This window comes from Bufo gargarizans, chromosome 1 (assembly GCF_014858855.1).
Source record: "Bufo gargarizans isolate SCDJY-AF-19 chromosome 1, ASM1485885v1, whole genome shotgun sequence".
NCBI classification, from domain to species: domain Eukaryota; kingdom Metazoa; phylum Chordata; class Amphibia; order Anura; family Bufonidae; genus Bufo; species Bufo gargarizans.
The window spans coordinates 225574060-225600579 of record NC_058080.1 but is presented as its reverse complement, the minus strand read 5'-3'; positions in this window follow the sequence as shown (position 1 = coordinate 225600579).

The window sequence follows — 26520 nt, the reverse complement described above, 5'->3', positions numbered from 1 at the left end:
TCATGTTGTGACATACTGTTTGCCCAATGCAATTATCGCAAAGTAAAAAAAACATTTTCTCAGTGTCGATGCATATGAAAGTATTTTTGGGAAACAGAATCAGAATAGTTCCTTGTGAATGCCAAATAATTCGCCAAACTGGAAACACACTAGAAATGTACCCATCCCACTAAGCTGAGGAGCTGAACTTATCAGTGTCTGTGTGTTCTGACTCGCCTAATTAATCTTCATGCTAGATTAACGTGATAAAATGTTGACCTGATATGGGATTAAAAGATTACCAGTAACAGTTTGGAAATGAAAGCTACAACATGCCATGTGTCAACGCTGTAGTGATAACATTAACTCCGCAAGCCCCTTACTAGCAGGGTGATTTGGGTTTACAGCATGTTAATGTCATGAATGGCTTCAAATGAAGGTCTTCAAGGTTATAGTGGGAAAAACGTAAGGGTACAGTTGATAAGATTCCTGAGGTTTAACTGTAGTAGGTTTCTTAAAATCCTGTCTATGTTTATCCTTACTTTAATACAGTCAATACATTGTTATACAGTATTTTAAGCAGATACTCTGGTTATTTAACTCATTGTTGGCGTCTCAGTAGTATTATACAGCCATAACTGCCAGCAGTGTCCATGATTGGAGATAACTCTGAGGGGTATTTACAGGGAGCAGCCTACTTCCGAAGTGACTAAAGGCCAGAACCCTCAAGACGATTGTGGAAGCCATTTTGTTGATATGGCAGCCGGGGGCCTTCTTAAGGCTCTTAGGCCTGCTATAGCAAAGTTCCTATTGAGCTGTGCCTGTGGCAAAGCTTAATAGAAACGCATCAATTTTACTTAAATTGCAATGGTAAACCATTTCGGTCTATAGTAGAAGCAATCTACTGACCACATTTTCGTTTAGGTACTAAAATAAAGGGAAAAAAAGGTTTAAAACATAAAAAGAATAAAAATTCAAATCCCTTTGTATATGCATTTTACAAATAAAAATGAATAGACAAATAATCCAAACATCCTTGGAATCACTGCATCCAAAAATGTCTGAACTATCAAAATATAAAAGTATCTATCCCATCAGAAAAAATCTAAATGGCTGAACTGCTATTTTTTGTTGCTTTTAATAAATACTGGCAAAAAGTCATACATAACCAAAAATCTATGAAAACTAAAGACCACCTCACGAAAGATGAGCCTTTACATAGCATTTACAAGGATAAAAAAAGTTAAGGGTATACACTTTTTTACGTTTTTTCATAAAGCACTAAGAGAGGTTATCCCATTAATACATGTGAAAAATAAAAATCAGACATCATATAGAACATGACAATCTCTTTCTAACAAAGCTAGAACCAGCCCTGAGAATCTCCTCATTCATTGCTCTAATTGCTGTGCTAGATTTATATCAAGCTGACAGCTCAGGGGACATGTCCTTTCTGCTGCAACTCATGGGGCATGTCCTTTCTGTGGCAGCACTCTCCCTATCACAGCTCAGGAGGCAGTTGAAGGATGGAACCGAGCATGTGTCCAACTCAGTGAGGTGGACATAGAAATAAGAAAAAGAACAAACAGCGCTATACAGATACATTTTATTGTATTTGGCTATACCAAAATTTTCATTACATGTAATTACAAAAGTATCCTGGTGATGGTTTAAAAACTGTAGAATATTTTTTTGTGGGAAAACCATTTAAAACATAACAAAAACTACGTTATGCAGAATCCAGGTAATGTATCATGTTTACCATCCAGTAAATGCCGAAGATTTGGAATCTGTTAATAGCAAAATTGCCAGAAAGTTCAACTAATTCTTCAAAAAACAAGCCCTCATATGGCTCTGTGAGTGGAAATGTCAAGCAGGGATAGAAAAAAGAAAACATAAAAATGAAAAGTGGCTAAGGGGTTAATACTTTTAATGTGGAACAAGCATGGCCATTATACCTTGTATGTGCTAGAATGGCGTTTCACTTGTTGCCATTGTACTGTGCGTGCCAGCGTTGGCTACTTGAGGTTTGAATTGGTGCCGTTGTGTTTAATGGCGGTTCTTGTTGCCATGGCGGTTCTTGTGGTGTGAATTGAGCCTATGTGCATGTATCTTCTCAGTTTTGTATTGCGAGGGTTAATAATTCCCTGAATGTGTGTGTGCTAGAGTGAAGTTTTATAAAATTTGATTTGACTGCTTCAACAATTTTTTTTTTTAAATAATCACAAAGCGTATTTCTTTGTAAGTAGCGGGTGCGATGAAAGCGAGCTACAAAAACTAAAAAATGCTTGATCCATTTGCTCCCGACGGGGCAGCTGCCGCCATCTTGCTTGAAGGTCTGGAGCGAAATCTCACGCATCCCAAGATAACGTCACGGGATTTCGGCCAAGATCTTCAAGCAAGGTGGCGGCAGGCTGTTGCAAGCAAATGGAGGTATTATATTTTTTTTACACTATTTCAGGTTAAATCGATTCGCTACTACAAAGCACGAGGACATTCAGCTTTGCAGCTAATCAAATTTATCCTGAAATTTCGATCGAAGTCCATTTCATGTCAGTATATACAGGTATATGTTTCTTGAATTCTGTGACCTGCCCTTGTTACAACAGGCTTTGCTTGAATCTGCTTAGATTCTGTCTGTGTCCTGTGTATATACTTTATCTGCCTGGTCTCTAAATTTTGTGTTTGGATCGTTCTGGTTCTGTCTGTGTCTGAATTCTGACCTAGTTCCATATGTCTTTATGTTTTCTGTGCTATGCATTGCTATGTACTGTGTTTGCTTGACCTTGTTTTGGAGTTGAATTTTCTCCGCTAGTGTCTGTTTGTGTGTGTTGGCTTCAGTCCGTATTCCTGTCAGTGCTGTGTCTGTATCATATCCTGTAGCGATAGTGTGAGCGCCTTGTGCTTCCTTCCACCTAGATGTCCTGACCACTGCCATCCAGTATCCGCTACTAGTTCCTGTAGTCCATATGTCTGGTTCTTGAAGTTTGTTTGGGTTCCTGATCGTTCTGTCTGCCAGTGCGCAGTGCTTTGTCTCTTGTCTGTATCTGTGTTTGCCTTGGATTTGCCTTTATTCAACCTGCTTCAGAATTAGTGCCTAGTTGGTGCCCCTGGCACTTTGCACTAGTGTCTCTGATCTGCGTGGGTCAGCTGTATTTCAAGAGGTAGTGGCCTGGTTGAGTCCAGATCCCTGTATGGGGGTAAGAGGGTGAAAACCAGGAGACCACCAGTATAACACCCTCGGGTGTAGCCCAACACCAAACCAGTTAGTTGGCACAATGTTTCCATAACCATTGTCCGTAACAATATGTATGAATAGAAAATTTCAATGGAGCACCTATGGGCGATGCGACACATAGGGCAAGATTTATCAAAACTGGTGTAAAGGAAAACTGCTTCTCCACAATCAAGTGGATGAGGTGAGTATCATTTTTTTTTACTTTTTGCAACCATTTTAGGAAATATTGATTCGTTACCACGAAGCACGATGAAATTTGCCTTTGTAGCGAATTTAATTTTCCTAAAGTTCGAATCAAAGTCAACTTCGGACACTTCGATTCATTCAACACTAGTACATACCCCATATTTTTTCATCCTAGGTAGGAAGTTATCATCCAAGTTAATGGTTGCCCTGCTAATATCCATGCTTTAAGGCTTTCTTCTCTGTAAATATGGAATATGGCACCAAGGGAAGCATGGGACCATGAAGTGCAAGTGAGCTGAAGCTGTTTGGTGCATAATAACACATTGCTTGATTTTAGGGAAGGGGTTTTCAGGTATCGAGAGCCCATTTAAACATAGAAAATAGCATTACAGGAGTCAATTTTTGTAAAAAAAAAAATTATGTACAGTACCTTACGTGTACATTTTCTTTACTATTGTATTTATGTATCGAGGTATTATTGCAAGCTGCTCAGTTCTAACGACCAGAAGTCCCCCCCCCCCCCATATGAATCACGTCAAGTATAGTGCTGTAATAGAGACCTTGTGTGGAGGCAAATGGCCATATACACAGATATACCCACCATTACATTCATATCACTGCTCCAGTTACAGTACATGCATACTGTAGCTGTTGTTGGATTTGATGATTTAAAACCATACAAGGTCTGTATGATGAGTTCAACTTTTTATTTTTTAACTTCCATCTAGTATGGTAGGTCTCCTTTAAGATAAGACAATAACAAGTATTCATACAGACAATGAATGATGGTTAAAGTGCAGAACATGCCTGTTTTATATGCCGGAGCTGCATTCACGGTTCCGCTGGTTAACATGAGAAACTGTAATCAAGCTGATTGTCAGGCAGCTAACATCTTGACTAACCCTGGGTTCACACCTAAGCGTTCCTCAAACGTGCGTTTTACGCGCGTTTTAGTCGCGCGTTTTTATGCGCATTTTTTGTAATAGTAAACGCGCGTTTGACGCGCGTTTGTGTCATTGACTGCAGTGTCCTATGGCCACAAACGCGCGTCAAAACGCCCCAAAGAAGCTCAAGTACTTGTTTGAGCGTCGGGCGTTTTACAGCGCGTTCGTACGCGCTGTAAAACGCCCAGGTGTGAACCCTTCCCATAGGGAAGCATTGGTTTTCATGTCTTAAGCGTTTTACAGCGCGTTTGAACGCGCTGTAAAACGCTCAGGTGTGAACCCAGGGTCAAGGTACCTTTACAGAAGCTGATTATCGTGTAAATTACTGCTAAATCAAGTGAAACCGCACGATTATCGAGCAGTGTAAAAGCAATGAATGATAGAGCGACCGTGCCGATCATCGCCTCGTATAAAGGTACATACCTTAAGTTTTTGCAATGTACTGAGGCAGTTAATTTTTCCATCACATTATTGCATACTGTCTGCTGTAAAGAGACGTAACAGAATGAAAGTATCCAGATCAATCTATGTCTAGAATTTATTTAGGCTGCAGCGCTCGCGCAAATGTTGTGTCCTTTCCAATGTTTGCCAACACACTTGTATAGGCAAAGCAGTGCAAGCACTCTTACACTTGAGACGAACAGTTGTAACTACATTGAGAACAACATATGAGAACGCAACGCTCGCACCAGTGCTGCAGATGACTGCTGGGGGTGCTGGGAGTCCTCTTTAATTTCACGCATACAGTAAAAAGAAATATTTAAACGGTTACTGTTTTAGCAACCTGTGTAAGTCAAGATGAATATAAGGAACTTAATTATTTTTTCTTTTTACTTTGTACATTGTAGATTCATAATGAAGACATGAAAACAATGAAGGAACTAAGTGGCAAACAAGAAAAAATGTTTTATAGTTTAGATTCCTCAAAGTAGCCCCCTTTTAGCTTTGATGACAGCTTTGCACATTCTTGGCATTCTCTCAGTTCGCATCATGAATTAACAGGTATGCCTTGTCAAGAGTTAATTTGTGGAATTTCTGCCATAATGTGCTTGAAACCATTAATTGTATTGTGCAGAGGTAGGATTTGTACACAGCTCCACAGAGCTTAGGCTGCTTTCACACTAGTGTTTGGTGCGGATCCGTCATGGATCTACTCAGACTGATCCGTTCAGATAATACAACTGTCTGCAGCCGTTCAGAACGGATCCGTTTGTATTATCTTTAACATAGCCAGGACGGACCCGTCTTGAACACCATTCAAAGTCAATGGAGGACGGATCCGTTTTCTATTGTGCCAGATTGTGTCACAGAAAACGGATCTGTCCCCATTGACTTACATTGTGTGTCAGAACGGATCCAGTTTCGTCAGGCGGACATCAAAACGCTGCAAGCCTTGTCCGCCTCCAAAGTGGAATGGAGACTGAACTGATGCATTCTGAGCGGATCCTTTTTCATTCAGAATACATTAAGGCAAAACTAATCCATTTTGGACCGCTTGTGAGAGCCCTGAACGGATCTCACAAACGGAATGCGAAAACGCCAGTGTGAAAGTAGCCTTAGTCCTATTCTACTATTGTTCTAATCCACATTATGGCAAGAACCACTCAACTAAAGGGTACTTTACAATTGAACAGATCATTGCTAACCAATGTTACTAGTAACGCTCATTAGAGATCATCTGGCAGTGTAAATGCACCGCCAATTACCCAATGAATAAGCAAAACACTCGTTCATTTGGGTAATTGTGTCTTTTGTGCAGCACAAAAGATCATTGTTTCCCAGTGGCAGATTGTGCTGTGTAAACACGATCTGCTGCCTGGAAACAACCAGTCTGTATGGGGAAGAGCGATGGCATTAGCGATCACTCCTAACCATACTCGGATTTCTGCATGTAAATGCACTGGTCTCCTCTGCTACTGATAAGCAGATTGCTGGGAAGGAACGCTTCCTTCCCAACAATCTGCTAAATCGTCAATGTCAAGTGACCTTAAGTAAAGAGAAACAACAGTCCATCGTTACTTTAAGACATGAGGTCAGTCCAGAAAATTTCAAAAATTTTGAAGGTGTCCTCACGTACAGTCATGAAAATGATCAAACAATATACTGGTTGTCATGATGACCGCCCTAGGAAGGGAACACCAAGAGTTAACTCTGCTGCAAAGGACAAGTTCATTAGAGTTACCAGCCTCAGAAAGTGGTAATTAACAACAAGACCTTAGATTAGAGCCTCCATAAGTACCACACACATCTCAACATCAACTGTTCAGAGGAGGCTGCAAGAATCAGGCACATATGGTTGAACTGCAGCAAAGAAGCCACTACTGAGGAACAACAAAGAAGAGAATATATTAGGAATAGAAACACAAAGAAAATTAGACCAGTGCAAATCTGTACTTTAGTCAGATTGGTCAAAATTGAGCAACTGCCACCTCTTTGTAAGACACAGAAAAGGTAATTGGATGATTTTTTACATGCGTGGTTCCCAACATGAAGCATGGAGGAAGTGTGATGGTGCATGTAGGTGAAACTGGTGATTTATTCAAAATTCAAGGCATACTATGTAAGGGCTATATGACCAAGAAGGAAGGTGATGGACTGCTGTGTCAAATGACATGGTCTCCACAATCACCTGACCTAAACCCAGTTGAGATGGTGTGGGATGACTTGGAGCACAGAGTGAAGGAAAAGCAGCCAACAAGTGCTAAACACCTCCGGGAACTCCTTTGAGGCTAGGTCTACACAACGACATTTGTCGCGCGACATTTTGTTGCACCAATGTCGCGCGAAAATTTTTCTGCGACTGTCGCGTCGCAGTCGCAACATGTCGCATGTTGCAGTGCCACACCATAGACTGCCATTATAAAAATTGTCGCGCAACATTAGTGCAACAAAAAGTCGCACGACAACTGTTGCGCCCTATCTGTCACACGACTTTTTGTTGCCCGACAAATGTCGTTGTGTAGACCTAGCCTAAGACTATTGAAAAACCATTCCAGGTGAGCACCTCATGAAGCTGATTGAGAGAATGCAAATGTGTCAAAGCAAAAAGGGACTACTTTGAGAAATCTAAAATCTAAATAATTTTTTGTTTACTATTTAATTTCATATTTGGTCCTTCATCATTTTCATGTCTTCAATAGGAATCAAAATAAAAAATAAATAAAAAAAACATGGAAGTCAAAATGTTTGACTGGAATTGTATTACGTTTCTTATATTCACTTTAATTTATACAAAGTTTGTTGAAACAGTAGTAACTAGTATTGAGCGAACTTGTGTTTTAAGTTCGACGTCTAAAGTTCGGGTTCGGGTTATCAAACAATGGATTCTAAATTCCGTTATGGTCCGTGGTAGCGAAATCCATAAGGCGATTTTTCGATAACTCGAACCTGAACTTTAGACGCCGAACTTAAAACACAAGTTTGCTCAACACTAGTAGTAACCATTTCATGATTTTTTTTACTATATGAATGAAATTAAAGAGGACCTGACACCCCTTCTGATATGTCTGCTCACAAAATAATCTTGTTCTCTTTGCAATAACGATTATGAAGCATTCTAATAACTCTGTGCTATTCCATTTCATGTTACTGCTCCTTGACGCTTATGAATGTACAGTATATGCAACTGAGTTTTTCCAGTTGTGGGTGTGTACCTGAACTGTGGGACAATGGCAGGCTGTGCAGAAACACAACCCCAAATAGTAGTATCATTAATAGTATTCTAATCGAAATAAAAGGAGGACTTGCACAGAGTCATAAGAATAGATGTTCCATTGTTATTACATGGGGGATGCAAGTAGTTACTAAAACAGGCATGTCAGGAGAGGTGACAGGAACTCTTTACAATTTGGGAATTCTATCCCTGGCCACTGGTAACACACTGAATTGTTTCCATTCGAGCCATTATAGCTTGCTGATTTATTACAATGATTCCGTTTTATAGCCATCTAGTTTAACTTGTCGTCCATAATAAATATATGTTATTTGAGAGTACAGGTCAATGCACTCAAAAACTTGCTTTCCTTCCCAATGTCCCATTTCACAGACATTATATTTATTTTTGGGTAAAATACGACATATCAAGGATTGCAGATGTATTGTTGAGATCATCTACTAGTTTAGAAGGTCCATGAAGTAGACTTTGGTGGTCTGATTTATGCAGTATATTGAATCATCTGCAGTGGGGCAATACTGAAATGGAAATAACCTCATTGCCAGGCGTTTGTAAATCATGCTCACAGCTGAACGACTGACATTTTCTATATTTTTCTCACTATCTGTGTGGGCTTCAGTTTGTGAGCAAAGAAGCACATAAATGCAGCATCACCCCGGGAGCGCGAACACGTATACAACTATTGCATATTTCTATTTGTGTCCATATTTTATCAGCTCTTTTTTAGATTTTGTAATATTATCCCACTCACTTATTAAACTAGTTGTTGTGGATTTTGAGGTGTTGCGCTATTTTACATCTAGTTTTCTGATCGTTGTAACAACCTGTATATCACAAAAAAAATAACCGTTCAGCTCTGTTGTGTATGTGGATATTTTGTTGAATTGAATTTCTCAAAAGATTCTAATTTCGGTGAATACGAAGACTTTTCTGATTTTACAGGCACAAATCAGTCAAAATGACAGCCACTATTTTAAAGCTCAGAAGACACAGAAGGGATCTCCCACCAAAAATGGATCCTCATTTTTTTTTTTTATAAAGAACATTCTAGCAGTGCAATGTGTCTTCAAACAGGCAGCTTTTTACCGCCGGCTTCCATTTATTAACCCACAGCCATTTATCTTGCTGTCACTTTGACATTATGCTAATGCTGTCTTTGCATTAAAGAGCTTAAAAAGTGGTTGGATACCTTAGGAGATTGCGGCACTTTTAACTCAGACCAAATTCTGGGGCTGCAATTGGGCCAAAAACAAATTTTGGGAAATTTTCTCATCACTAGACATGACTAGAGATGAGAAAGTACAAGCTAGGCATCTCTTATTTGGAACAATATCACATCATTCAGACAATTGCATAAAAAAACTGCAATAACCTCCAATACCCAACAATCAAAATAGGTGTAACCATCCCTGTAGTAAGAAACCCAATATGAATACATAAGTTTTTACATTCCCCCACATCAGAAGAGCTCTAAAGTGCAACTTTTTACTGCATCTGACGTGGTGAATCATAGCATGTCAAATGCAGGCCAAAAATATTAGCTTTTCTTCTGTCTCTCAGGAGGCAACATTCAATCAAGTTTCTCCTTGTGGAGACCACGAAAGTAGTGCAGTGTTGGAGTCCTATCCTTCAGGCAATGCCCCACTTGGAGAAACGTAATTCCTCCAGGCCCACATCAGAGCCTTCTCACCCAACCAAAGCAGTACCTTGCTCAACACTGATGAGGGGTAAAAACCCTGGAACAGCTGCCTGTGAACGTGTCTCTTTTTCTTATGGAAAAGATTCTACATTTGACTTGTATGTTATGTTTCAAGGCCTGTATAAAGGGCCAGACATTGATTTATAGGGTAGCCATAGAACACGTGGCACTAAAGAGTCAGTTTATTGTCCTCCTGGATAAGAGCTGGTTTGCACGATAAATAGGAAGCATGTACAGAACACAAATGCAAAAGCGTTGCTGTTGAAAATCTCCCAATATGAACATGTTTTAAATATTATTCAAAATGCTGCATGTGAGAACCAGTATGTGCCTGTGCTTCATAGTGTAACCCAGTTCAAAAAAGGTATATCATAGAGGTCCACAACGAGAAATCTTAGCCCTTTTGGGGCACATCATGCTGGTCAAGCTGCTCACCACGCCACAAGGACACCTCTGTAGCATACCATTCATGGTAACATGGATCAGGTATCACCATCTGTAACAAGATTTGATTACAACTTGCTTTAATTAATTTTGCTACACATTTTGGGATTGAAATAACTGCATGTACAGGTTTATAATCTCATAGAAAATTTCCCATGAAGGGGGTTAGTTCAACCCTGAATCACACAGGAGGGATCTACTAAGCCTTTTATACCATAAAAGTGGCATATAAGAGTCACAAATTATGGCATATTCCATATTTCCACCATAAGTATCAACTTTTTGTGTCACTTTTCTAAAGTGGTGAGAAGGGGGCACCTAAGAATCGCACAGTAAATAAAGGCTGGCATAGGAAACACAAGTCTCTGCAATAGAAGCATTTTATGAATTTTTAACTAGCAGCACTTGTGATACATGGTCCTCTTTTGGATTGTCTGCTATGGGAGATGACATTTAGCTCATGGGTCTCCAGACAGACAGCTCGGTGCCACATGCACATATACACTATTCACAATGGTTACACATCTCTCTATGGTAATGTATCCAACTATTCGTATACAGTAGTATACAGAATTATGTAACTCAGACGTGAGCCTTCTCGGTCTTTACAAGCTCCATACATACAAGGTTCTGTAGTTAGATAATGGTTTTTTTTTTTGCATTGCAATGGCTCTCAGTGGTAAGTGCCCCCCATTGTCTGACCAAATTAGCTGAGAAATGATCAAATATGGAACAAAACAATAAAAATCACACTAGGGGATAAACATAGGAAGGGGTGTATTTACAGAAATTCCATCTACTGTAAATTCATTTAGGATCCTAACATGTAAAGGGACAGCTTCTATATGCATAAAGAAGAAACGGTATGTTTCACTTCATTAGGAATCTGACCCCCCTCTTTTCGGGGTTATGTCCCATATTCTCATACCACTTCAATAGACTTTTGTGGGCACAACTAGTTTTAGCTCCTAAAGCATTGACCCCCCTATATTGGAGGAACACTACTGCTCCAACTATCGCCCGCTGGATACAAAAAGTTGCCCAAATATCTCTAATGGAGGAGATGCTTCTTAGATTCAGATTTGGACCCCTCGGCTCTAGTTTATGCCCAACCCTGACACCACTTCACTAGTGCAGCAGTACCTGCAACATCCTTAGGACAGCGATGTCTGATATCACAAAACTTTGTTAACTGTCTCCAGACCACTTTTACTATAATTTATGCGTCCATGGCTTAATCTGTCCTATGCGACTCTGGACTGATATGCCTTGGGATTCCATCTACAATGTTTACCCACCGTTACCCTTTGGTGTTTGTAACAATTTCTGCTGTTTCCTATTAATGGAACTTATATGATGGCAATAGACATGCATGCATCATTCCTTAAACATGAATAAACAGAAATTTTCCAGAAATCTGACAAACTACTACAGAAATAAAAAGCAGATGCAGCAGTGCTAAGTTTGCTAATGCCAGAAAGTGGCATACATACAATACATAATACAAAATGCACATTCTACAGGACTGAACCTAAAATGCTGCTTCGATTTGATGAGTTACGGATTAGAAAAGGAGCCTTCAAGAGATGAAATCTTTCTAGTTTACTATACAATACCACCTTATGCATGTCATCAGGTATACGCGCCCCTTGTGGCTTAGACTGCCTGGTGATGCAGTCTTCTAATGACATTAGAATAATATTAACCTATGTCTGCTGGCATGAAAATGAAGAGCAGAAGCTATGTGATGTCAACGTAAAGCCACCGCTCTCTGAACAGATGCCACGAGGCAATATAGACATAGAACAGTGATATATTCATGCTGACAAAAAGTGTATTGAGCTATAAAATGGGGAAAGGGCGAATTAACGAAGATGGATTTGCAAATTATTAATGATTTTTTGGGGGCAGCTTGTTAAGAAATAAGAGCTACGCTCAGTGAAACTCTCCCCAAACAGAATGCATTTGATTCCTCTGCAGTTTGTCCATCAGGTTTTTCTCTGACAGTATAATCCCAAACTAATCCCCAGCATTCAGCTTTCCTTGTTGGCTCTCATGCAGGCTGCTTAGACAAATCCTGCTACCTGTCAGCTCTCCTGAATGTGCCAAACAGGCAGCCAGGTTAACCCCAAGGGAAGCCAGGAGACCTTCTGACTTAACCCCTGCTTCCCTCCCTAAATAATCCACTGTAAATATACGTTCAAACTAGGGATGGTCCACTTCAAATTTGTTTCATAGACAGCTCTTAAGAAGTGAGGATCTGGGGATCATTGCAGCTACTGTGGAGATATTTCAAAGTCCAGCTTCAAACAGAAGTAAGCAATAGATGGATAGGACATATTGATAGGGCTAAATCCCTTGATGCTCTTTGTCACCTTGATGAGCCCTTTTTTTCTGCCTTCCAAGTCAGATAACTGGCAATACAGTCCCAGGTCAATCAGCGTGTCAGATGAAGCTAATCCAATGTATTTCTGTGTTTACATGCAACAAACACCAAGTAAAACATCGGTAAACGTGAAGAAGAAAAAAAAATATAGTAGTAATGCAGTGATAGGAAAACATAAAACAAAGCGCAAAAACAAATCTCTTTCCAAAATACTCACTCACTTTTCCTAAGCCACCTCCTCATTGGAATTCAAGTCACATCTTACTATGGGTTGGTAAAGCATCCTGAAATCCACAGCAGAAAATAACTTGCAAAAGCACGGTATACCAAAGAACACTTGAAAGCTCTGCTAAGCTACCCACAAGAGAAATGCAATAAAACATCACTCATCTCCTTTGATGTGTTCAAGACATATTGTCCAGGTTAATATCCAAAAAGCAGGACACAGAAGTTAATGTAAAAGCAGTGAATCCTGATTTTGCCACTGGCCATGTCCATTGTGTCTTGAGATAAGAACATTTATTTTACTTCAATTAAATGTCAGACATTCTCTTAAAGGAAAGCATTGGTGCCCTCCCCCCTTCTCCACTCACTTTCTCCCCCCCCCCTTTCTCAGTTTCACACATTGAGAAAGGCAGCACGTCCTTAAGAATATCACTTGCCAAAGCCACTTATCAGATCTGCATCTTTGAGTGTAGAAACCTTATTACTTGCAATTAGATAGACATGATAGGATTTTACAGTCAGCATTCTCTTATTTCTCTCTGCGTTTTAACCGTTTTAACATCCCATACATTTCCAATATGAACAGTAACATACAAGATGCATTTTAGATCTGGTGCCATGTTGCAAGCTAAACGAGGAGGATCAGGCAACTTTTCTCACCTGACCAGGATTTAATTATAGTATTTGCCTATATGGTGACTATCCTATGGATTAGACAAAAATAAAATCTATAAGCAGTAATCACAAGATTTTTCAGAATTATTGGGGCCAGCAAACTCAAAATCAGCCACCAGGGAAACGTTAATCGGACAGATCCTATTTCAATCCGTCTGATTATATAGTTCATTGACTTATTTAACTCCCTTGCATAGCACTGACATATTCCGCAGCGCTTCACAGACCTTATCATCACTCACTGTCCCCGGTGGAGCTCACAATCTAAGTTCCCTATCAGTATGTCTTAAGAATGTGGGAAGAAAACCGGAGTACCCAGAGGAAACCCACACAATGCAGATGTGGTCCTTGGTCAGGGGTTAGAACCTAGTACCCCAGTGCTGCACCAATGCTAACCACTGAGCCACCATGCTGCCCAAGAAAAGTAGCTACAGAGTTGTTTGGCAGCTGATTATCTGACCTTAACTGTAGAAAAGGCGTCATTTTGGCAAATCTAACACAGGGAGGAGATAGCTGGTGGCTGAAATCTTTTTGTCTATGGCAGTTTTAGACCTGGAAAAAGTTTTGAAAATACTTAACTGGGTTGTCTCACTGCAGGAAATGGCAGTTATCATGTAAAATTATAAACAAGTTTTCGCCCTTATCTGTGCAACCTGAATCGACAGACTTTAATGCTAGATCCACAAAGAGGAATAAGTCTGTATTCCCACTGTCAGCACAAATAATAGTAATACTGCATCCGCGCTAGATTAATTTTTTATTAGGTGATTGTGACATTACTCCTGCTTAACGTTTGCGCATCATAAAATTATCTGTGACATTCAGTGTACTTTTTTCATAGACACTGCGGACAGCGACATTATCTGTGCTACATCTCCTGTTTAACGTGTGCGCATCCTAAAAATATCTGTGACATTCTGTGTACTTTATTTGAGCATACACTTACAAAACCTGCACTACTGTATGTGTGACATACTTGCAAGCATATATACCATTTAATATGCGCAAGGCAAGCAGTAAGGAAAGGGAAAGTGGCCATGCTGCTGATGGTGCACGCAGAGTCCCTGGCCCTCGGCACGGTGAAACTGTGCCTGCTGCCAGAGCACAATAAACACACTCATCCACAATACCTAGCTTCATGTTCCAGTTTGCAGGGCGGCACAGGACACCACTCTCGAAGTCAGACCAGTGCGGCCAGGTGGTCGGTTGGATTGCAGCAGATAATGCTTCCAGTCGGTTAAGCACCACCCTGTCTTCCACAAAGTCCAATCTCAGTAGCCAAGAATCAACAGAATCCTCACCCTGATACTCCTTCCTCCCACCATAGAGAGTCTTGGCAAGCAAGTGATCCCACATTTTCCGATATTCCGAGGAGCTATTATCATTGCGATTCCTTGATTTGGGCCTCTCGACAAGCCCGCCCGGAGATCTTGTGCCCTGATTCCCAAACTCTTGAGCATCCACAGTCACAAGAAGATGACGGTGGGGAACGGCAATTAGTGTTTCACGAAGTGGATGATGTTAATAAGACACAGTTGCCAATAAGTCAACCGCAATTAGTGTCTCAAGAGGTTGATGATGAGGATGAGACACAGTTGTTAATAACTGAGGTTGTTGTTAGGTCAACAAGTCAGGAGGATAACCAGAGTCAGGAAGTGGAAGAGGAGGTGGTAGACGTTTAGTCACCGACCCAACCTGGGAAGGTGGCAAGCCAAGCGAGGACAGAACAGAGGGGGGGGGGGTATCCGCAGCACCGCAACAAGCTGGAAGAGGAAGTTGGGTGGAAGAGGCAGTGGAGTAGCACAATAGAGAAGGCGGGCCACACCAAACAGGCCCAAAACTGTTTCCCGGAGGACCCCCTTGCGGCAATCTCCCTTGCCAAGGGGTAGGTGTTCTGCAGTCTGGCTCTTTTTTGAGGAAAGTGCGGACTATAAAAGAATTGTCATTTGCAACCTGTGCCGTACCAAAATGAGCAGGGGTATGAACACTAGCAACCTCACCACCACCAGCATGATCCGCCACATGGCATCAAAGTACTCTAATAGGTGGGCCAATCACCTGTCCAAAACGCAGGCCTCCCGCCATTCACCTGGACCTTTGAAAGCACCATCAGCTAGCAAATCCACTTCTGTGTCCCAGCACAGCGTACAGATGTCTATACCCCAGGCCTTTGAACGAAAATGCAAATGCCCAGCCACCCACCCACAGGCCATAGCACTAAATGCACACGTTTTCAAATTGCTGGCCCTGGAAATGTTACCATTTAGGCTTGTGGACACTGAGGCTTTTCGCAGCCTGATGGCAGTGGCAGTCCCACGCTACTCTGTCCCCAGTCGCCAATATTTTTCACATTGTGCAGTCCCAGCCTTACACCAGCATGTGTCCCGTAACATCACCCGTGCTCTGACCAACGCAGTTATTGGGAAGGTCCACTTAACTACTGACACATGACCGAGTGCTTTTGGCCAGGGACGCTACATTTCCCTCAGGGCACACTGGGTGAACGTTGTGGAGGCCGGGAGCGAGTCGTACCCTGAGATGGCATAGGTGCTACCGACGCAAGGATTGTGGGCCCTACTTCCATCAGGGTTTCCTCCACCACCTAAGTTAGTGGCTGCAACCCCCCCTTCTCCTCCTCCACCTCCTCCGCTTCCACCTCTGAATTATCATCTTGCAGCACCAGTCAGACATCAGTCAGTAGCTGGAAGCAGTGTAGCACTGCAGTGGGGAAGCGGCAACAGGCTGTGCTTAAACTGATCTGCTTAGGTGACACACAGCACACCGCTGCAGAGCTGTGGCAGGGGATAAGGGACCAGACTGAGCTGTGGCTCTTGTCGCTCAACCTACAACCAGGCATGGTTGTGTCTGATAATGGCCGTAACTTGGTGTCGGCTTTGGAGCTCGGCAAGCTCACACACATGCCATGCTTAGCCCACATCTTCAATTTAGTAGTTCAGCAGTTTCTCAAACCTACCCTTATTTGCCTCAGCTACTGGTGAAGGTGCGCCGCGTGTGTGCCCATTTCTAAAAGTCATCTACAGCTTCCACCAGTCTGTCAGCGCTGCAGCATCGCTTGCAATTGCCAACTCACGACTGTTGTGTGACGTGAGCACATGCTGGAACTCCACGTTCTAAATGTTGGCCAGGCTTTGTGAGCAGCAGAGGGCAGTAGTGGAATGCCAGCTGCAACATTGTCGTCGCCTTTCCAGTCAGGTTCCGCTATTCACAAGCGAGGAGCGGGCATGGATGTTTGACCTCTGTGAGGTTTTAAGAAACTTTGGGGAAGACAGTACACAGGGTGATAGCCAGACCACCCTCAGTTCATCTTCTCAGCGTGAATTGGATGATAAAGAGGAGGAGGAGCAGGAGACGGTTGCCTCCGCTACAGAGGGCGGTACCCATGGAAGTCTTATTCCATCTGTTCAGTATGGATGGGTAGAAGAGGAGGAAGAGGATGAGGAGATTGAGAGTGATCCTCCTGATGAGGACAGCGAAGTCTTGTCTGGGAGGACTCAGGCACACATGGCTGACTTTATGTTATGCTGCCTCTCACGTTGTACGCATTTTTTGGCCAACACTGATTATTGGTTGTTCACCCTTCTGGACCCCTGCTACAAAGAGAACTTCTCATCTCTCATTCCTGTGGTGGAGAGGACAAGCAAAATGGTGCAATACTAGAAGGTCCTTGTGGAAAAATTACTCCAAAAATTTCCAGCTGATAACGTTGGCTGCAGAGTACGTAGTTCCTTGGCCAACCAAGGAGGGGAGACAAGGGGAACACACAGCAGTTCTAACAGAGGCAGGGCAGCACTCTCCACGGCCTGGGACAGTTTTATGATACCCCACCAGCACCCTCAACCTGATGCGTGGCCTAGTGTCACAAGGAGGGAAACATTTTGGAAGATGGTGAAGGAGTACGTAGAAGATTGTGTCAGCATCCCCAGTGATCCCTCTGTGCCTTACAACTATTGGGTGTCCAAACTGGACACGTGGCATGAACTGGCCCTGTTCCGTGGCCCCGCAAAAATTATAGATCATGTCCTATTCTTGTCCGTTTCGCGGACAAGAATAGGAATTTCTATAATGGGCCGTCTGTTCCATTCCGCAAATTACTGAAGGCACACGGGCGGCATCCGCGTTTTGCGTATCTGCAATTTGCGGACCGCAAAACACGGCACCTTCGTGTGCAAGTGGCCTAACACTTTCTGTTTCAGCCATCTGTAAAGGGAAGGGTTGCTAGTGAACAGAAGCAAGTAATTAAAAGCATACATTCCCAATGTCAGACCTTTAGCCCTTTCACCTAATAACTGCTGATGGAATGAACAACAATGGGTGAACTCCACTGCGCCTGCAACAATTTTCCATGATATTAAATATATATGAAAGCCTCATGTGGACTTCTAATTAAAGAGATAAAAGGAAATTGAAATCAGATATGTTTTGTCAAGTTAATATCAAATCTGCCCTCTGGCCTAAATTGAAGAAAAGAAGCAGAAATATTCTCTGAAGAAGAATACCATCTGCCAGCACTGTAAACCCAATATCTGCAGTCTTATAAAATATATTAAAGTACACTTGTACACACTTTTTAGCTTTCAGCAAAGGAAAATTGATGAAAAAGTCTGTTTCACTTTAGCTGCCCAAATACTGAATATAACCACCGAATAGAGATCCAGGGATTAGGAGAATCTGTAAAGTTCTCTGCTCGTTGCATAGTCTTAATGGTTAACTCATGGCCAGCCCTGAGAGTTCAATTTAAAGGGGCTCTTTGTAGAGAGGGAAAACTACACATAGGCCCCAAGTTAATTTCCAAGACCATATGGACTGTACATGTTCTGTCATGACTTCCATAACTAGCTCTAAACTGCTTATAAGTTGTTTAAAGGGCCAGATCAAAGATACCAAAAATTCCTCTACTAAAAACTTGTAATGTACCTCATTGCCCTTACACTTTGCCACTAGAAAATACTTTAAAAAGAGTTTTTTTTTTCTTACTTACAGTGTAAGGTAGTTCTTGGAGCCTAGATTGGCCTCTGTTTGGAATATACACTTAGAAATGCTCCTGACATAAACCTCTATCACTAGCTAAATGTATTCCAATACATGTGCATCGGTATAACTTAATCTCAGCGGTATTATATAGTGTAGCTGACTACACTTGTTAGTACAACTATAATGGCAGGCCTTGTGACTCTATAGGCATACAGCTGCATACATCTGGGACATATCATACTAAACATAATGTGCAAACATGATGTGAACCTAAATTAAAGTAATGTGTGTAGGGTGGGGGCACTCAAATATCCGGGCCACATGGACCATCAGCCATCAATCAGGTAAAATATAATATATATATTTAATGTAATATAAACATAAAAAGCGCCACACAATAAAATTAGAATAAAAATAAAATATAAAAAATAAAACCACCAATAAATACGAATCAGCAGCAATATCCCAGCAGCAATGAAAATAATAAATTTGAGTCAGCAGCAATACAGGTCCTTCTAAAAAAATTAGCATATTGTGATAAAGTTCATTATTTTCTGTAATGTACTGATAAACATTAGACTTTCATATATTTTAGATTCATTACACACAACTGAAGTAGTTCAAGCCTTTTATTGTTTTAATATTGATGATTTTGGCATACAGCTCATGAAAACCCAAAATTCCAATGTAAAAAAATTAGTATATCATGAAAAGGTTCTCTAAACGAGCTATTAACCTAATCATCTGAATCAACTAATTAACTCTAAACACCTGCAAAAGATTCCTGAGGCTTTTAAAAACTCCCAGCCTGGTTCATTACTCAAAACCGCAATCATGGGTAAGACTGCCGACCTGACTGCTGTCCAGAAGGCCATCATTGACACCCTCAAGCAAGAGGGTAAGACACAGAAAGAAATTTCTGAACGAATAGGCTGTTCCCAGAATGCTGTATCAAGGCACCTCAGTGGGAAGTCTGTGGGAAGGAAAAAGTGTGGCAGAAAACGCTGCACAACGAGAAGAGGTGACCGGACCCTGAGGAAGATTGTGGAGAAGGACCGATCCCAGACCTTGGGGGACCTGCGGAAGCAGTGGACTGAGTCTGGAGTAGAAACATCCAGAGCCACCGTGTACAGGCGTGTGCAGGAAATGGGCTACAGAAGCCGCATTCCCCAGGTCAAGCCACTTTTGAACCAGAAACAGCAGCAGAAGCGCCTGACCTGGGCTACAGAGAAGCAGCACTGGACTGTTGCATGTCATTCGGAAATCAAGGTGCCAGAGTCTGGAGGAAGACTGGGGAGAGGGAAATGCCAAAATGCCTGAAGTCCAGTGTCAAGTACCCACAGTCAGTGATGGTCTGGGGTGCCATGTCAGCTGCTGGTGTTGGTCCACTGTGTTTTATCAAGGGCAGGGTCAATGCAGCTAGCTATCAGGAGATTTTGGAGCACTTCATGCTTCCATCTGCTGAAAAGCTCTATGGATATAAAGATTTCATTTTTCAGCACGACCTGGCACCAGCTCACAGTGCCAAAACCACTGGTAAATGGTTTACTGACCATGGTATTACTGTGCTCAATTGGCCTGCCAACTCTCCTGACCTGAACCCCATAGAGAATCTGTGGGATATTGGGAAGAGAAAGTTGAGAGACACAAGACCCAACACTCTGGATGAGCTTAAGGCCGCTATCGAAGCATCCTGGGCCTCCATAACACCTCAGCAGTGCCACAGGCTGATTGCCTCCATGCCACGCCGCATTGAAGCAGTCATTTCTGCAAAAGGATTCCAGACCAAGTATTGAGTGCAGAACTGAACATAATTATTTGAAGGTTGACTTTTTTTGTATTAAAAACACTTTTCTTTTATTGGTCGGATGAAATATGCTAATTTTTTTAGATAGGAATTTTGGGTTTTCATGAGCTGTATGCCAAAATCATCAATATTAAAACAATAAAAGGCTTGAACTACTTCAGTTGGTGTGTAATGAATCTAAAATATATGAAAGTCTAATGTTTATCAGTACATTACAGAAAATAATGAACTTTATCACAATATGCTAATTTTTTTAGAAGGACCTGTATATCAGCAGCAGTGGAAATATTAGCAGCAATATAGATAGCAATAGATCAGTAGCAATCCTATGTGCAACAAGATTATTAGCAGCACAGAAGAACCAGCAGCATAAAAGTGAATGTCCAGCAGTGGCTAAGATGAAATGTCCACCTGTGTTGCGACCGTGCTCATCTGCTCTTATAATAAATAAATACCGTTCTTCATCACGTATGTCTCTATTCAATATTTTCATCCAGAGATATTCTCTCTATTATATATTGTGCAATTACACATAGAGTATCAATGTGTGTGAATGTACTTTACCACTCCACGCCATATGCGGCTTCTCCGGGGTATCTCTTCCTCTTTGACCTGCTAGGACCTACGCGGCGTCCCACGTGATCCAGCCGTCCTCTCGTGGCATCCCACGTGACGGCAGCAGGAAGCAGGGCGTGTTTTCTAGGTCCTAAAACTCCTCTGCTCCGCTGTATCGGAAGTAAAATAGTTTGATCGATAGTTCAACATACGAATAATTCTTAATCACCCCTATATTCGATCCACATAAGTGGAGTGTAAATTAGTTTGCTGTCCTTTTTACCAAACGCGTTTCAGGGCCAACAGAACGCCCCTTCCTCAGTGGTAGGCAGCAAATGCAATAATGTTCTTTTTATAGGATCAGTGTTCTTTCCCCACAGGTGATTTGGAGAATGGGTGATCCTCAAAATCTGGATTTGCGATCCAGCTGCTGGCCTTCTGCTCACAATATCAACCTCATTTATTTCTGTCTTTCACTTATATATAATTTGTATTGCTACTTTTTCATTTTACATACAGTATCATCATTATATTGAAAAAACGCCCCTGCGTTATTGGTGCGTTTTTCATGCGTTAGTCAGAAAGACTAATGTGACAACCCATTTCATCTCTACTTCAGTGGGTGAGCCGCTTGCAGCTTTTTTTATGATGTGAACCTAGCCTTACAACTGATTTAATCATTTGATGACAGGGCAGAGCGTGCTTCTCCTTTCCTGCAGACAGTTGCGTTATTAGTATTACCATACTCATCCTGCCAATCTCACGGGCACAGTAAGAGTGCCTGCATTATCAGGAATTATACAGACTCATAGCCCCAACAAAAATGTCCCAACAAAAAATGTTCCTAATGGCCAAAATTGTCCTAGTCATCAATGGCTTGAAGGGATGATCCAGGTTTTTAAAATTGATGACATCAATTAGGTCCTCCCTCAAGCTGTTTGAAGCTGCATGATATACATGTAGTGGTGGCATCTCTGGGTTTGTCACATTTGTCTTATTCTTATTGTATTATATTATATTATTATATTATTATTATAATGGATGGGACAAAGGAGCAATACCAAGCACATCCACTACTACAAGTATAGCATTGTGCACTAATCAATACTCCGATGACTGCCTAACCTCTCACGAGCGTCTCCAAGTTGTCTCTTGAGCTGCACCACTTCTCTGGAATGCGCTACCCTGGGCAATTATGCTTAGCATCAGGTTCTGCAGTTTCTATAGGCGCTCACTAAAAACATGGGGGGGGGTGTCATTTTTTAAGACTGGTGATTTATACGCCGGTCTTAATCCCCATGCGCTGGCGGTGGATGGTTCCCCCGGCCATACAACATGGTTTAAACTACGCCAGCTCCCTTGAAGTGAGAAAATTACAGCCCTTTTTTAGCGTGTATTAGTAGCTAAAAATATATATATTTGCCATTCAGTGGTGCAGTTATATATTCTAAAGCCCTTTTTGGCGTGTATTAGTGGAAAAAAAATATCTTTTCCGTTCAGCGGTGCAGTTATATGTTCTAAAGCCCTTTTTGGAGTGTATTAGTGGAAAATATATATATATATATTTGCCGTTCAGCGGTGCAGTTATATGTTCTAAGGCCCTTTTTGGCGTGTATTAATGCCATTAAAATATATTTGCCATCCAGCGGTGCAGTTATATGTTCTAAAGCCCTTTTTGGCGTGTATTAATGGCAAAAAAAATACATTTGGCGTTCAGCGGTGCAGTTATACGTTCTAAAGCCCTTTTGGCGTGTATTTCTTGCACAAAAAAATATATATATATATTTGCCGTTCAGTGGTGCAGTTATATGTTCTAAAGCCTTTTGTGGCATGTATAAGTGGAAAAAAAATAAGGGCCTATTTGTCATTCAGCGGTGCAGTTATATGTTCTAAAGAATCACAGAAAAAACTAAGAAAAAAAAATCTTGCACGATATGATACAAATTTGCGGATGTCCCTGGCCATATTATTGAAGAAAACCACAGAAATAAGATAATAATGCACTTATTAAAGCAGATGCAAGCACTATATATGTACTAAGTCCTCACTCTGATATGATAATGTCTGAGACACTTAGTCAATATATTTTGATCAAAACACATCTAAGCCGCCTACCGAACGCCAAGGTGGTCTCAGGTCAGGCGGTCCTACGCTAAACCTACCTAAGCCGTTGGGCTTCTATGTTCAGGAGCGCAGACCCCGCACATATGGTGTGCTGCTCCTAGTAACCTCCATGTGCATCAAGCAACCAATGGGAGGAGGAGCAAGCACAGCCATATGTACCACCTAATTAAGGCGCTCATTGGATAGAGGATGGGGGCAAAAGTGCAGAGGAATGCTACTCCCAAGATACTAGGTGCGCATTCACACTTGAAGGTGCCACTCCCTCAAGCAAACACTACATAAACAAAAAAATCACAGAAAAAACTAAGATAAAAACATCCTGCACGATATGATACAAATTTGCGGATGTCCCTGGCCATCGGTTGCTTGATGCACATGGAGGTTACTAGGAGCAGCACACCATATGTGCGGGGTCTGCGCTCCTGAACATAGAAGCCCAACGGCTTAGGTAGGTTTAGCGTAGGACCGCCTGACCTGAGACCACCTTGGCGTTCGGTAGGCGGCTTAGATGTGTTTTGATCAAAATATATTGACTAAGTGTCTCAGACATTATCATATCAGGGTGAGGACTTAGTCCATATATAGTGCTTGCATCTGCTTTAATAAGTGCATTATTATCTTATTTCTGTGGTTTTCTTATATGTTCTAAAGCCCTTTTTGGCGTGTATTACTGGGGAAAAAATTGGCTGATTAGCTGTTGTGTGGTGAAGTGAGAAAATTACAGACTTTTTTGGGGTGTTTTCATTTCCTTTTTATTTATTTATTTATTTGATCTAACATTATTTCAGACACAGAAGTGCCAGGCCCTGCACAGGGGAATGGCAGAGTCCTAAATGTTTCTGGCACAGGCACAGGTTGCAGCAGAGAAAAGGGTGTGGCAGCAGCAGTCGCAGCGAGAGGCCTGTGCTCCAAGTGTCATCTAGCGGTCGTGTCTTGACCAGCAACCCAGCAGTTCTTGAATAGTTTACTTGGTCATCCACTTCGTCCCAAGTGACATCAGACACCCCCAGAAAGGAGTCGGTGGGTTCGTTAGACAAAATCCTTAGTGGGCATGGCCCGAGAACAGGCCCTGTGCCCTCACCTGTCCTCAACCTGCCTCTATCCTTTTCTGTTCCCTCAGCCAGAGAAGTATTATATGCTGTGGGCTCAGCTCCACTATACAGCGAGGAGGAGCTACTAGAGGACAGTCAGCAACAACTGGCCAACCAAGATGTAGAGGAGACATCCGCCGCTTCCTCCAGTAGGCGGGCAAGTAGTGATGAGGAGAGTGGCGTGGGAGCTGGTGTTGCAAGCGGTCAGGCTCCTGACCCAGAGACCATTGAGGAGGACATCAGTGAGGTGCAGACAGTATTTGATGATGATGATGTAGCGGATCGCACTTGGGAGTCGGGTGACGAAGGGGGTTCATCATCATCGGGAGAAAAGGGTGGCAGCTTTCCCGTGAGGCAGCGGCAGAGCCACCAAGTTGCTTTTGTAGCCGGGAGTCAGCAGGGTGGCAGCAGTGGGAGGTCGAGAGCCAAACGTGCCTGGGGTAGACCACCCGCTTCGCAGGAGCCTACCTGCCCAGAAAATAGTGGTGCAGGGGTTCATGGAAGCAGCGGCTGTAGCAGTCAGTCAGTGCGGAGTGTTGGGGGTAAAATCACCTACTCAGCGGTGTGGTAGTTTTTGTTAAGCCACCGGAGGAGGTGAACATTTGTAGAATCTGTGAGCAGAAGATGAAGCGTGGCCATGGTGCCAATGTTGCTTCTGCTCCTCCTCCTACTCCTCGTCAGTCATTCTGTCAGAAATCAATCACCAAGCGATTGCCAAGAGACAACAGTATGCATGTACTCATCCAATTGCGCAGAAGCTGAATGTGCTCCTGGCCAAGTTGCTGGTGCTGCAGTCCCTCTGTTTCCAAGTGGTGGACTCTGCACCTTTCAGAGAACTGATGGCTTGTGCCGAGCCAAGGTGGAGAGTCCCAAGCCGCCATTTCTTAGCCAAAAAGGCAGTACCAGCCCTGCACACGTATGTAGAACAGAAGGTGGGCCAGTCCTTGAGCACGTCAGTGTCAGACAAAGTGCACAGCAGCGCCGATGTGTGGAGCTTTAACTACGGTCATTGACAATACATGTCCTTTATGGCCCGCTGGGTGAATGTGGTTCCTGCACAGCCACACCAGCAACTTGGCCAGGTGACGCCGCTTCCACATCCACGTTCTCACGCCGTTGGTCCTGCGACAATATCCGCCTCTGCCTCGTCATCCTCCACTGTGTCCTCAGCCTCCACTGCAAGAACAATTCACAGTGCCCCTCCAGCATACCACATGTTCAGGGCAAAGCAGTGTCACACTGTTCTGCACCTGGTTTGTCTTAGCGAACGGAGTCACACAGGGGAGGAAATGCTCTGTGTCCTTCAGCAAGAAATCGAATCCTGGCTTTCTCCGTGACGACTCAAAATCAGAACCATGGTGACCGACAACGGTAAGAACATGGTGTCGGCGCAGCGTCAAGGAGGACTGAGCCATGAGCCCTGCATGGCACACATGTTTATTCTGGTTGTCAAGCGGTTCCTGAAGTCCTTCACCCATCTGCAAGACATTCTAAAAATGGGCAGAAAACTTTGCATGCACTTCAGCCACTCGTACACCGCTAAGCACACCCTCCTTGAGCTGCAGCAACAGAACGGCATCCCCCATTGTAGGCTGATATGCGACGTTTCCACCCATTGGAATTCCACCCTCCATATTTTGGACCGACTATAAGAACAGAGAAAGGCCAAAAAATGATTTATTGATGATCCAAGCATACAGGAGTACTCTCCTGTGTAACTTTGATGTCAGCCAGTGGCAGCTTATGCATGACACCTGCTGTTTGCTCAGGCCCTTTGAGGAGGCCACGTTATATGTCAGTCGGCAGGACTATGAGATGAACAACGTCATTCCACTGCTTCACAGGAAAGGAAGTTCTGGTCAGGCGTGAAATCACTGGTGAAACAGGTCTTTGAAGATCAAATCTTCTTCATTTTCATAGATACCATATGTATATAATAAAATCAGTTTCGGGGCTCAAAATGTCCTCTTCTTCAGGTTATTAGGTAATAATCTAAACTAGCAATAGCCAGGTATATATTTATGTACAAAAAACTGCCAAAAAACGAAGTACCTGTGGGCTGCCCACAAATGGGAGGGGCTAGCCCCAGATGTAGTAGTGAGTGTGTATTAAAACAGCTTTATTACAACACTAATCTGGGTTCTTCTGCGTTATAGAGTTAATCTTCCAGTTTATTCTTTAAAACGATGCTGAAAAGTATATTAAACTAATGAGAAAAATCACAGGCCGGGGGAAGAGGGACTACATGACCGCCTCTCTCCGATGGTAGGGGCGGGCTGGCAAGAGAATTTGCCTGCCGTTGGAGCGCTAGCGCATGCGCTCTACTGCCCTATAGTGCTGGGAGGTAGAAAAGTCATGTGATCGCAAACCTTGCGATCACATGGCTAGTGGCCATGGAAAACAGGGATGCTTATGTGCGTCTGTGAGCAGCGCAATGTATTCATATGTATATTAGGAGCTTATCATGATCGCAAGCCGTGCGATCACCCGATCGGTAACCAG